This window comes from Oryctolagus cuniculus, chromosome 9, assembly GCF_964237555.1.
Source record: "Oryctolagus cuniculus chromosome 9, mOryCun1.1, whole genome shotgun sequence".
NCBI classification, from domain to species: Eukaryota; Metazoa; Chordata; class Mammalia; order Lagomorpha; family Leporidae; genus Oryctolagus; species Oryctolagus cuniculus.
In genome coordinates this window covers 111933353-111946029 of record NC_091440.1, presented here as the reverse complement: position 1 = coordinate 111946029, position 12677 = coordinate 111933353, and the positions used below count along the sequence as shown (strand labels likewise).

The following is a 12677-nucleotide window of genomic DNA, read 5'->3' as shown; positions in this document are numbered from 1 at the left end:
TGTCTTCTACTGATTTCCCAGGCCATAGCAGAGAGCTGGACTGGAAGTGGAGCAGCTCTGACTAGAACCAGCGCTCATACGGGATGCCGGCCCCACAGGCAGAGGATTAACCTACTGCGCCACAGCACCAGCCTCTCCACTTCCTTTTTAAATTTTATTTGAGCTTAAAAATTTCCCCACAAGAGGAATTTTATTGATGGCTCTAGCTTATCCCCTCCCAAAAGACCAAATGAGGTGAACAGTAACCTTTAGATTTTATTGTCTTTATAACAAAACAGAAGAAGACGATTAGAACTGTATCACTTGCCCCTTTCTCTTCTTATCTCCTCCCAGTTAGAATCGTTTACATCTCTTAATAGCCAACATGCTTTTGGATCTTCAGTTGGGCTCCACACACTCAAGCCTCAGCACAATCTTCTTTGTAGTTTTATCCTTTTTCTAGAAAAACCAGCTTAGTCTGTCCACCTTAGCCACTCTGCTTCCTAACAGAACACTGCTTTCTCCGGGCCTAGAGAGAGTTTTTGCCCTTCTTGTACTGTGTCACTTTGTGAGGCTGGTGCTTGCCACACCTCTTACAGAAGGTCTTGCGGGTTTTAGGAACATTCACCAAGTTTGCAGAGCACTATTGGCATGGAAAGTGGCTGTTTCACTTCGATCAAGCTCCTTGCTAATGGCTTGGGAGAAGCAGCAGAAGGTGGCCCAAGTGTTTGGGCCCTTGCCACCCATGTGGGTGACCTGGAAGAAGCTCCTGGCCTTGGTCTGTCCTAGGCCTGGTTGTTGTAGTCATCTGGGTTGTTAACTAGCAGATGGAAGATCCTCTCTCTCTCTCTCTCTCTGTGTGTGTGTGTGTGTGTCCCTCTCTTTCTGTAACTCTGACTTTCAAAAAATAAATAAATCTTTAAAAAAAACAAGCAATCTAACCAGAAAATTCTCACGCCTAATGCCTATCTGCTGATGTTGAATCTGTGGTTCTGCAGTTATAACATTCTGCAAGGCTGAGAGGAATGACTAATAACTATTTCCTTTCTCACCTTCTCCTTCCTCTTCATAATCCTTCTCTAGGATAGCCATGTCCTCATGGGCTTTATTTTTTTTTTCTGTTTGTGAATTTTATTATGGAGGAGGAAAAATGTTATCTTGTAAATCACAGTAGAAAGCCCATACAAATTATGCAGTACTTTTTAATTGCCATCAATCAATTAATATTCTATAGTTTTCCCAGTGTTTTACTCAGCCCTAATTACTTAGAAATTTATATAATTTTTATTCTCCTTCCCTGGAGTTCCTTTATTTACTTATTTTAAAGAGAGAGGGAGAGGGAGAGGGAGAGGGAGAGGGAGAGGGAGAGGGAGAGAGTTAGAAAACCCAAATGCTGATTCACTTCCTAAATGCCTGAAGCTGGAAACTTAATCCAATAAAAGTCTCCTCATGGGAGCCAAAGACCCAACCACTTAAGTCATTGTCTGTTGCCTTCCAGGATGTGCTTTAACAGTGAATTAGAATGGAAAGTATAGCAAAAACTTGAACCCAGGCATTTCAATATGGGATGAGGATGTTACAACCTGTATTCTAATCACTTGGTTAAATGCCTCATGGGCTTTAGAAAACTTTCCCTCCTCCATCCCCTTGTCCATTCACATACCAGTGAGCAAAGGCATGGTTGGTATACATCATATCAAACCTATAGTCCAACGAACCCAGGCTTCAGCGATGGCTGTGGTGTTGCTCCACACACACGCAGCTCTCTCACTTGGTACCACATTGGGAAGCTGGTAATTAATGCCAACCTTGAAGCCAGTGGAGGCACCAATCCACAAACTGGATGCTGTGCTTGGACTTGATTATGGCAATGACATTGTTGACATCTTTGGGAACCATGTCACCATGGTACAACTGTCAGAAAGCCATGTATTTACCATGGCAAAGGTTGTATTTCAGCATCTGTTTGGCTGGCTCAAAGCAAGCTTTGGTCTCCTCTGCCATAGAAAGCTGTTCATGTTGGGCTATCTCAACAGAGATGATGGAGGCTTACATTGCCAGAATGTAAGGGAAGTAGATGCAAGGATAGGTAGGGCACAAAGTTCGTATGGACTTCTATCCAACATTCAGGGTTCCATAAGATTGGAGGAAAGCAGTGTTGGAGGACATGATATGGTTAATAAGGTGATTCAGGATATTGTACCTTATTACTTGTTATCAAGATTACCACGACAGATGTCATAGATGGCCCCGTTGCCTGCTGGGAAGGCACATGAAGAGTGCTCCAATTTCAGGCATGGAAAGACAAGACATAGTGGCAAAAACGGTTCTGCATGAAGGATCTCTGTGAGTGAGACCCCAGTGGAAAGAAGAGACCATCAGAGAAGGATGCACTTTTCTCTAAAGGGAAGAGAGAACTTCCACTTTGCCCATGGTCCTGTCTTAAAACTGATGGAGTTTGTGAACTCAAAAGGCTTCCACAGCCTTGGCAGCTCATGTCAAGAGTCTTGTGTGATCACTGATGTCATAAATAAGAGTGTATTTGTTAAATCAACAACAGGAGTCACTGTGCACTTGCTCCCCATGCTGGACCTCTGTCCTTAGTGAATTGTACTATGAGAATTAATGGTAAAACTTTTCTTCAAACAGTGCTCTATACTTTGTGTATCTGTGTGGGTGCAAACAATTGAAATTTCTCCTTAGTAAAGAGTTGGTCTTCTGTATATAAAGTCAATTAAAAACAAATATTAATGGATAATGAAACAGGAGAGGGAGTGGGAGGTGGGATGGGAGTGTGGGTGGGAGGGTGGGAATAGGGTGAGGAAACACTATATCCCTAAAAGCTGTACATATGAAAATTTGTATTCATTAAGTAAAAACCATAAAAAATGAATGCTCCAGGAGAGTGTGGATGGTGAGCATGCAGTTGTAGGATTCAACCACAGCTGTGGAAACCTAGAGAGCTGGATAAAAGGAGAGCTCCAGCTTAGACTTCTTGCCATAAAAAATACAAGGATGTTTTATCTTCAGGGAGCTGACAGAGCCAGTCCCCCTACCAAAGCTGTGGAAAACCAAGAAGCCCTGAAGGTCTTTGCAATGGTCAGCCAGTTTATGAATTCAGTCCAAGATGAGGTCAATGACTTTTTTGCCAAAATGGTGTAGTGCTGACATAGTTACTGGTAGCATCTTCCAGAGCTTCTCAGGGTGGAAAAGCTGATGGTAGATGGTAGTGCTAACTTATTCATTCAGTGATTGTGAGTTCCAGGTCTACAAACAAGAAGGTGCTGAAGGAGTCATCTCCTCCCCTAATGTTCTTGTCACTTGGCATCTGGCCATCGGACTGGACATCATGTTTCAGGCAGTAGAGCTCCCAGCAGACATTGCCCATCTGGACACCAGCCTGACATAAATGGAGCTGTACTCACACGTGGTGACTCCAGGCTAGGAGTCAGAGGTGATAGGAGCGGCAATGTGCCTTCTTTGTTAATCAGTTTTAAAATATTCCTTTAGCAACATTAAACATTGTTTTGCTTTCCTGGAAAAATCCTACTTGATAATATGTTTTGTGTATTGCTTGATTTGTTATTTTCTGACTTGTACATTTATGCTTATGAATAATATTGACTTAAAATTTTTCTTTCCTACAATGTCTTTATTAAATTTTGGTATCAAAGTTATGTGAGCCTAATATAAATCAAGATGTATTTCCCTCTTTATTTTCTGGAAAAGTATGTAAATTTGAAGCACTATCCCTTTATATTTTAATTTAAATTCATCTGCAAAAGTATCTTCTCTGTATAATGGTTTTAAGTTATAGAAATACAATATTTAGAGTAGTATTTAACTATTTAGTTTTTCCCATGTATAACTTTGGGTAAGGTCTTTTTCTTTTAGGTGTTGGCTAATTTTATCAAATATTCAACTTTATTAAACTGTAATTTTTTGGATAGCATCTTATGGTATATTTTGAATATTTATAATCTATCTTATAGTGTTCCTAGTTTGATTATTAGTATTATTTATATATCACTTCTATTTTGTATTAATCAAGCTTTTATTTTTAATAACAGCTTCATTGAGATAAGATTAATATAGCATAAAATACACATACCATACAGTTGTAAAATGTATAATTTGGTTGGTATTTTTTGTATACTCTGAGTTGTGAAACCATTACCATTTTCTAATTTCAGAACATTTTTATAAACCTAAAGAAACTCTGTGCACATTAGTAACAAGGGACACTCCATTTCCCTTGACCCCCCAGCCCTAAGCAACCACTAATCTACTACTTTTGTCCTTGTGGATTTGCTTATTTGGACATTGCACATTGATGGAAGTATGTGTGGCCTCTTATGACTAGATTATTTCAGTTTACATGTTTTTAGGGTATCAGTATAGCATGTATCAATAATTCATTACTTTTTATTACCAAACAATACTCCATTGTATGAATGTTAGACATTTTGCTTTTTCATTCATCTGTTGGTTTGTATTTTGTTTTTGTTTTTGACTGTTATGCTGCTTTGAACGTTCATACGCATGTGTCTGTATTTACATTTGATTTCAGTTCTCTTGTGTATATGGCTAGGGATGGGATTTCTGGGTATAACACTAGGTTTAACATTGTGAAGAATTTTCAACCCATTTTCCAAAGAGGAAGGATCATTATTTGAGGGTCCTAGCTTCTTCATAAACTTACTTACCTTTTAGGCACCTTAATACATGTCAAGTGATGTCACATTATGTTTTTCATTTGACCATACTAATACTTAGTGATGACAGGCATATTTTCTTTTGCTTATTGGTCATTTTACTATTTGAAAAATATTCTTTTACTATTTTTAACTGGATGATTTGTCTTTTTATATTTGAGTTACAGTGTTCCTTACATATTATGAATACAAGTCCCTTATCAAATGTATAATTGGAAAATATTCTCTCCCATTCTGTTTGTTTAATTTTTTGATGGTGGCCTTTGAAACACAAACATTTTAAATTGTGACTGTGTCTATTTTCTTTTGTCACTTGTGATTTTAGGATTATATCTGAGAAACTATTGCCTAGTTCAAAGTCATGAATATTTATTCTTAAGCTTGTTCTGTAGTTTTAATGGTTAATATTTAGGTCTATGATCGATTTTATGTTCTTTGTGTATGATATGAGGGAGGGGTTCATTCAACTTCATTCTTCTGCATGTGGATATCATTTGTCCTGATAGCATTGGTTGAAAATAACATTCATTCTTTATTGAGTTTTCCTGGCATCCTTATATATCAACCCATCACAAATATAAGGGTTTATTTTTGGATTCTCAATACTATTCCATTGATCTATATGTCTCTCTTTATGCTGTTACCACACCAACCTAGTTACACTTGCTTTGTAGTAAGTTTGAAATTGAAAAAGTTTGAAATTGAGAAGTATGTGTTCTGTACTATATCCTTGTTTTTAAATAATTTTTTGTTTATTCTGGGTAACTTCATTTGAAGATGAGTTTTAGGATCAATGTATTAATTTGTACAAAAGAAGGCATCTGTGATTTTGATATAGGGATTGCACTGAAACTATGTACCACTTTATATAATACTGCCACCTTAATAATACTGTCTCCCAACCCATGGTCATGGATATCTTTCCATTTTTTTGTCTTTAATTGTTTTTCAATATTTCAAAAGTTTTAATGTACAAATTTTATATTTTTTTCAGTTTATTTATAAGTACTTAATTCTTTTTGTATTACTATAAATTTATGTTTCCTTTATTTAATTTTCAGAATGTTTATAGCTATTTACAGAAGTACAATTGATTGTCATATATTGATCTGGTACCCTGCAACCTTGCTGATCTTGCAAAGCTTTTAAGCAAATTTATTAGCCATTTCTAAAAAAGAATTCTAGCCTTGTTGATTCATTATTGTGCATTTTAAATTTATTTCTTTAATTTATTTTATGGTGTTAACTATTTCTTTCTACTTTTGCTCATGTTTAAATTTCAGTTGTTTTTCTATTTCTTGAAATAAATGCTTGGTTTTCAGCATTTTTTCTTTCTTACATACATTTAAGGCCCAGAATAAACCTTAAAGCATGATTTTGACTGAATCTTGAATGTTTCAATTCGTAATATTTTCATTGATTTTTACTTCAAATATTGCTATTATGTGTTTTTTAAACTGATGGTTTATTTGTAATGTATATCTTAATTTCCAAAATATGTTAATTTTCAGTTATTTTTCTTTTATTAATTTGTAGCTTCAATATACAATGATCTTAGACATATTTTACATGATCTCAATCTTTTGAAATTTGTTGGGATTTCTTTTGTGACCCAGCTTCCATTCAATTTTTTTGCAAATGTTTTACTAACAGTTGAAAGGAATGTGTTTCCTGTAGGTGCTGCATGTAGTGTTCTGTTTATGTCCAGTAAGTCAAACGTGTTAGTCTTATTGTTCAGATCTTACACTGTTATGATTTCTCTCCCTCTCTGCTCAATCTATCAGTTAATGAGAGAGATTGTTGTCTCTCAATGTCGTTGTGCATGTGTTTGTTGCTCCTTAAAATTTTATAAACTTAAAACTGTTAGTTTTATATGGATTTTATCAGATATATATAGGCATCTTAGGATTTAACTATGAAAGTCACATCGTGGGGCCAGTGTTGTTATGTAGCGTTAAGTCACAGTATCTGAGTGCTTGTTTAAGTTTTGGCTGCTCTGCTTCTGATCCAGCTCCCTGCTAATGTGCCTTGGAAAACAGCAGAATATGGCCCAGGTACTTGGGCCCCTGCCACCCCTGTGCGAGATCTGGATGGAGTTCCTGGGTACTGATTTTGGCCTGGCCCAGTCCCACCCATTGCAGCCATCTGGGGAGTGAACCAGCAGATGAAAGATCTTTTTCTTTCTCCCTATCACTCTGTCACTCAAAGACATAAAATACATGAGTAAATATTAAAAACAGAAAGTCTTATTGTGTCACTCTGCTATATTCTAGTTGTCCAAAGTGAGCTAGAGGATGGCTCATATTCAAGCGAAAAGGGGCTGTACAGAAGTTCCTGAATCGTGATTCATCAGAGGGATATTTTTGAAAATGGGTCATTGCTAGTTGCTTTCTGGCCTGCAATGGTTCCAGTCCCTCCTGCAAGTAAAACTCCCCAAATACCATTCCATTGAGGCATCAGATTCAGGCTGAAAGCCCTGAGGAATCTAAATTATAATTCAGGTACAGATAAAGTTCCTTGGGTACCTTTCTACCTATATTTCTGAAAGCATGGTAGTTTTATAGTATTTGGATTTATTGCATACTGACTCTCTTTTTTGAATGCTCATTTTCTCAGAAATTAAGATGGTTGATACAGGGTTTCCTTTCACCTACCCTGAGAGTCACACCTCTATTTTATTTGTTCCATGAAAATAACAAATCCAACCCATATTTAAAAGGGAGGAGGGACTACAAAAGGGCATGGATACTGGGAAGTGGGAGTCATTGAGGGATATTTTTGGTTACCACATATCACGTTGACTGTAAGTACTATACAGTTTTAAGTACAGCCTGAAAATTTATTTTTGAAAAAATTAAAACATTGTGACCATTAGACAATTATGAACATGTATTGGGTTTTATTACTGCAAATTTTTAATTTTTTTTTCCATTTAACCTTTCTTGTTTCCTTTTACTTTCTACCATATTGTTTTTAAACTTTTATTTAATGAATATAAACTTCCAAAGTACAGCATATGAATTACAATGGCTTCCTCCCCCATAACTTCCCTCCCACCCGCAACCCTCCCCTCTCCTGCTACCTCTCCTCTTCCATTCACATCAAGATTCATTTTCGATTCTCTTTATATACAGAAGATCAGTTTAGCATATATAAAGCTTTCAACAGTTTGCACCCACACAGAAACACTAAGTGTAAAATACTGTTTGAGTACTAGTTATAGCATTAAATCACAATGTACAACACATTAAGGACAGAGATCCTACATGAGGAATAAGTGCACAGTGACTCCTGTTGTTGACTTAACAAATTGACACTCTTGTTTATGGCATCAGTAATCACCCTAGGCTCTTGTCGTGAGTTGCCAAGGCTATGGAGGCCTTTTGAGTTCGCTGACTTCCTACCATATTTTGTATTGAATAGTCTTTATTATTCTGCTTCTTTTCCTCTATCACTTTAGTTGAATTTTAGTATTTTTGAGGGTTATTAGAGACTCCATTGCATTTGAATTCTTAATGGATAATTTTTCTGGCTATAGAAATCTTGATTGCTGTTTACTTCTTACAACACTTTGGAGATTTAAGTCCATTGCCTTTTGGTATGTATGATCTCTGTTGGGAAGTTAGATGTCAGTCAAGTTGTTGCACCTTTCATCGTAGTCCTACTTGTTTCTTCAAAGATTTTTCTTTGTGGGGCTTGCATTGTGATGCCTGTTTTAAGCCACATCTTGCAACATTGGTACCCCATATTGGAGTTTTTGTTCGAGTCTTAGCAATTCCACATCCAATTCAGCTTCCTTCCAGTGTTCCTGGGAAGGCAGCAGGATATAGTCCTATTACTTTGGCCTGTGTCACCTATGTGGGAGTCGCAGATGGAGTTCCTGGCTCCTGGCTTTGGCCTGGTCCAGACCTGGCTATTACATGCATCTGGGGAGTGAGCCAGCAGATTGAAGAACTCTGTCTCTCTGTCTCTCCCTCTCTCTGTGTCACTCTGCCTTTAAAAAAGATTTATTTATATATTTGAAAGTCAGAATGACACAGAGAGAGGAGAGGCAGAAAGAGAGAGAGATCTTCCATCCGATGGTTCACTCCCCAACTGGCTGCAATAGCTGGAGCTGCGCCTACCCAAAGTCAAGAGCCAGGAGCCTCTTCTGTGACTCCCATGCGGGTGCAGGGACGCAAGGACTTGGGCCATCCTCTGTTGCTTTCCCAGGCCATAGCAGAGAGCTGGATCAGAAGTGGAGCAGCTGGGTCTCAAACCGGTGCCAATAAGAGATGCTGGCGCTTCAGGCCAGGGCATTAACCTGCTGTACCACAGCGCTGGCCCCAAATAAATCTTTTTTAAGAAAACTTTTATTTAATAAATGCAAATTTCATAGGTACAGCTTTAGGAATATAGCAATTCTTCCCCTCAGACCCTTCCTCCCAACCCCACTTCTGTCCCACCTCCTACTTCCCATCCTATCCCACTCTTCATTAAGATTCATTTTTAATTATCTTTATATAAAGAAGACCAACTCTATAGAAAGTAAAATTTCAACAGTTGGCACCCACACAGACACACAAAGTATAAAGCACTGTTTGAAGACAAGTTTTACTGTTAATTCTCAAAGTACAACTCATTAAGGACAGAGGTCCTACATGGGGAGCAAGTGCACAGTGACTCCTGTTGTTGATTTAATAATTGACACTCTTATTTATGATGTCAATGATCACCCGAGGCTCTTGTCATGAGCTTCCAAGGCTATGGAAGCCTCTTGAGGTCACAAACTCCATCAGTGTTTAGATAGGGCCATAAGCAAAGTGGAAGTTCTCTCCTTCCTTCAGAGAAAAGTACCTCCTCCTTTGATGGCCCCTTCTGTCCAACTGGATATCACTCACAGAAATCCTTCATGTAGGTCATTTTTTTCCACAGTGTCTTGACTCTCCATGCCTGAAATGCTCTCATGAGCTTTTCAGCCAGATCTGAATGCATTAGGGTTGATCCTGGGGTCAGAGTGCTGTTTAGGGTGTTTGTCATTCTATGAGGCTGCTGTGTGGCCTGCTTCCCATGTTGGATCATTCTCCCCTTTTCATTTCTATCTAGTTATTACCAGGGAATTGGTCTTATATATGTGAGCTTTTTGACACTTATTCCTATCTTTATGATAAGTTACACACTTTAAATGATCACTTTAACATGTAAGATGGCATTAGTAGCACCCACTTAATGGGATTTGGAGTCCCATGGCAAGTTTTTAGCTTTACCCTTAGGGACAAGTCCAGAGGAACGTGTGTTGAACTGTACATCTCCTCCATCTCTTATTCCCACTCTTATTTTTTACTTGGATATATTTTCAATCAGATTTAAACACCTATGAATGATTATACGTTAAGTAAAGTGTTCAACCAATGGTATTAAGTAGAAAAAGTAAATAGTAAAACAAAATAATAAACTGTTTCTTGATAGTTAAGACAAGGGCTTATCAAGTCATTACTTCTCATAGTGTCAGTTCCACTTCTACAGGTTTTCTTTTAGGTGCTCTGTTAGTTGTCACAGATCAGAGAGAACATATGATACTTGTCCCTTTGGGACTGGCTTATTTCTCTAAGTATGATGTTTTCCAGATTCATCTATTTTGTTGTAAATGACCAGATTTCTTTGTGTTTTTTTTTTTTTAACCATTCTATATTATTCCATAGAGTACGTATCCCATAATTTCTTTATCCAGTCTTCCATTGAAGGGAATTTAGGTTGATTTCATGTCTTAGCAATTGTGAATTGAGCTGCAATAAACATGGAGGTGCAGATAGCTCTTTTATTTGCTGATTTCATTTCCCTTGGGTAAATTCCTAGGAGTGGGATGGCTGGGTCATATAGTATGACTATATTCAGATTTCTGAGTTATCTCCAAACTGTCTTCCATGGTGACTTTAATAGTTTGCGTTCCCACCAACAGTGGATTAGGGTACCTTTTCCCCCCCATTTTCGCCAGCATTTATTGTTTGTTGAGTTCTATATGGAAGTCATTCTAAATGGAGTGAGGTGAAAACTCATTGTGGTTTTGATTTGCATTTCCCTGATGGCTAGTGATCCTGAACATTTTTTCATGTGTCTGTTGGTTATTTGGATTTCCTCTTTTGGAAAATGTCTGTTTAAGTCCTTGGCCTGTCTCTTAACTGGGTTGTTTGGTTTGTTGTTGTGGAGTTTCTTGATCTCTTTGTAGATTCTGGTTATTAATCCTTTATCAGTTGTATAGTTTGCAAATAATTTCTCCCATTCTGTTGGTTGCCTCTTAGTTTTCTGACCATTTCTTTTGCAGTACAGAAACTTCTCAATTTGATATAAATCCCAGTTGTTAATTTTGGCTTTGGCTTCTTGGGGTCCTTTCCAAGAAGTCTTTGCCTGTGCCAATATCTTGCAGAGTTTCTCCAATGTTCTCTAATAATTTGATGATGTCGGGTCATAGATTTAGATCTTTAATCCATGTTGAGTGGATTTTTGTGTAAGGTGTAAGATGGGGGTCTTGCTTTATACTTCTGCATGTGGAAATCCAGTTTTCCCAGCATCAATTGTTGAATAGACTGTCCTTGCTCCAGGAATTGGTTTTAGATCCTTGATCAAATGTAAGTTGGTTGTAGATATTTGGATTGATTTCTGGTGTTTCTATTCTGTTCCATTTGTCTATCCATCTGTTTCTGTACCAGTACCATGCTGTTTTGATTATAACTGCCCTGTAGTGTGTCTTGAAATCTGGTATTGTGATTCCTCTGGCTTTGTTTTTTGTTGTATAAGATAGCTTTAGCTATTATTCAAGGTATCTTGTGCCTCCATATGAATTTCAGCATCATTTTTCCTAGATCTTATAAGAAAGTCTTTGGCAATTTGATTGGTATTGCGTTGAATCTGTAAATTGCTTTTGGAAAAATGCACATTTTGATGATATTGATTCTTCCAATCCATGAACATGGAAGATTTTTCCAATTTTTGTATCTTCCTCTATTTTTTTCTTAAATGTTTTGTAATTCTTATCATAGAGAACTTTGACAACCTTGGTTAAATTTATTCCAGAGTATTTTATTTTTTATTGTAGCTATTGTGAATGGGATTGATTTTAGAGTTCTTTCTCAGCCATGGTGTTGTCTGTGTATAAAAAGGCTGTTGATTTTTGTGTATTGATTTTATAACCTGATGCTTTACCAAACTCTTCTATGAATTCAATAGTCTTTTAGTGGAATTCTTTGGATCCCCTATACATAGAATTATGTCATCTGCAAAGAGGGATAGTTTGACTTCATCCTTCCAAATTTGTATCCCTTTGATATCTTTTTCTTGCCTAATGGCTCTGGGTATAACTTCCAGGACCTTTTTTAATCGCAATGGTGAGAGTGGGCATCCCTGTCTGGTACTGGATCTCAGTGGTAATGCTTCCAACTTTTCCCCATTCGATAGGATGCTGGCCATGGGTTTGTCATAAATTGCCTTGATTGTGTTGAGGAATTTTCCTTCTTTACCCAATTTGCTTAGAGTTTTCATCATGAAAGGGTGTTGTATTTTATCAAATGCTTTCTCGGTGTCTATTGAGATAATCATATGGTTTTTGTTCAGCAGTTTGTTAATGTAATGTATCACATTGATTTGTGAATGTTGAACCATCCCTGCATACCAGGGATCAATCCCATTTGGTCTGGGGGGATGATCTTTCTGATGTGTTGTTGCATTTGATTGGCTAGAATTTCGTTGAGGATTTTTGCATCTATGTTCATCAGGGAAATTGGTCTGTAATTCTCTTTTTCTGTTGCTTAGTCATTAAGGTGATGCTGGCTTTGTAAAAAGAATTTGGGAGGATTCCCTCTCTTTCAGTTGTTTTGAATAACTTGAGAAGAATTGTAGTTTGTTCTTTTTTAACTGTTTTGTATAATTCAGCAGTGAATCCATCCAGTCCTGGGTTTTTATTTATTGGGAGGGCCTTTATTTTTGATTGAGTTTCTGTCTTGGTTATGG

The 12677-nt window shown here is 37.4% G+C and overlaps 1 pseudogene; it reads right to left on the bottom strand.

Annotated features, from left to right (window-relative positions):
• Positions 1 to 288: 288 nt before the first annotated feature.
• LOC100347980 (large ribosomal subunit protein eL42-like) overlaps positions 289 to 12677 on the bottom strand; it is a 100924-nt pseudogene continuing 88535 nt past the window's right edge.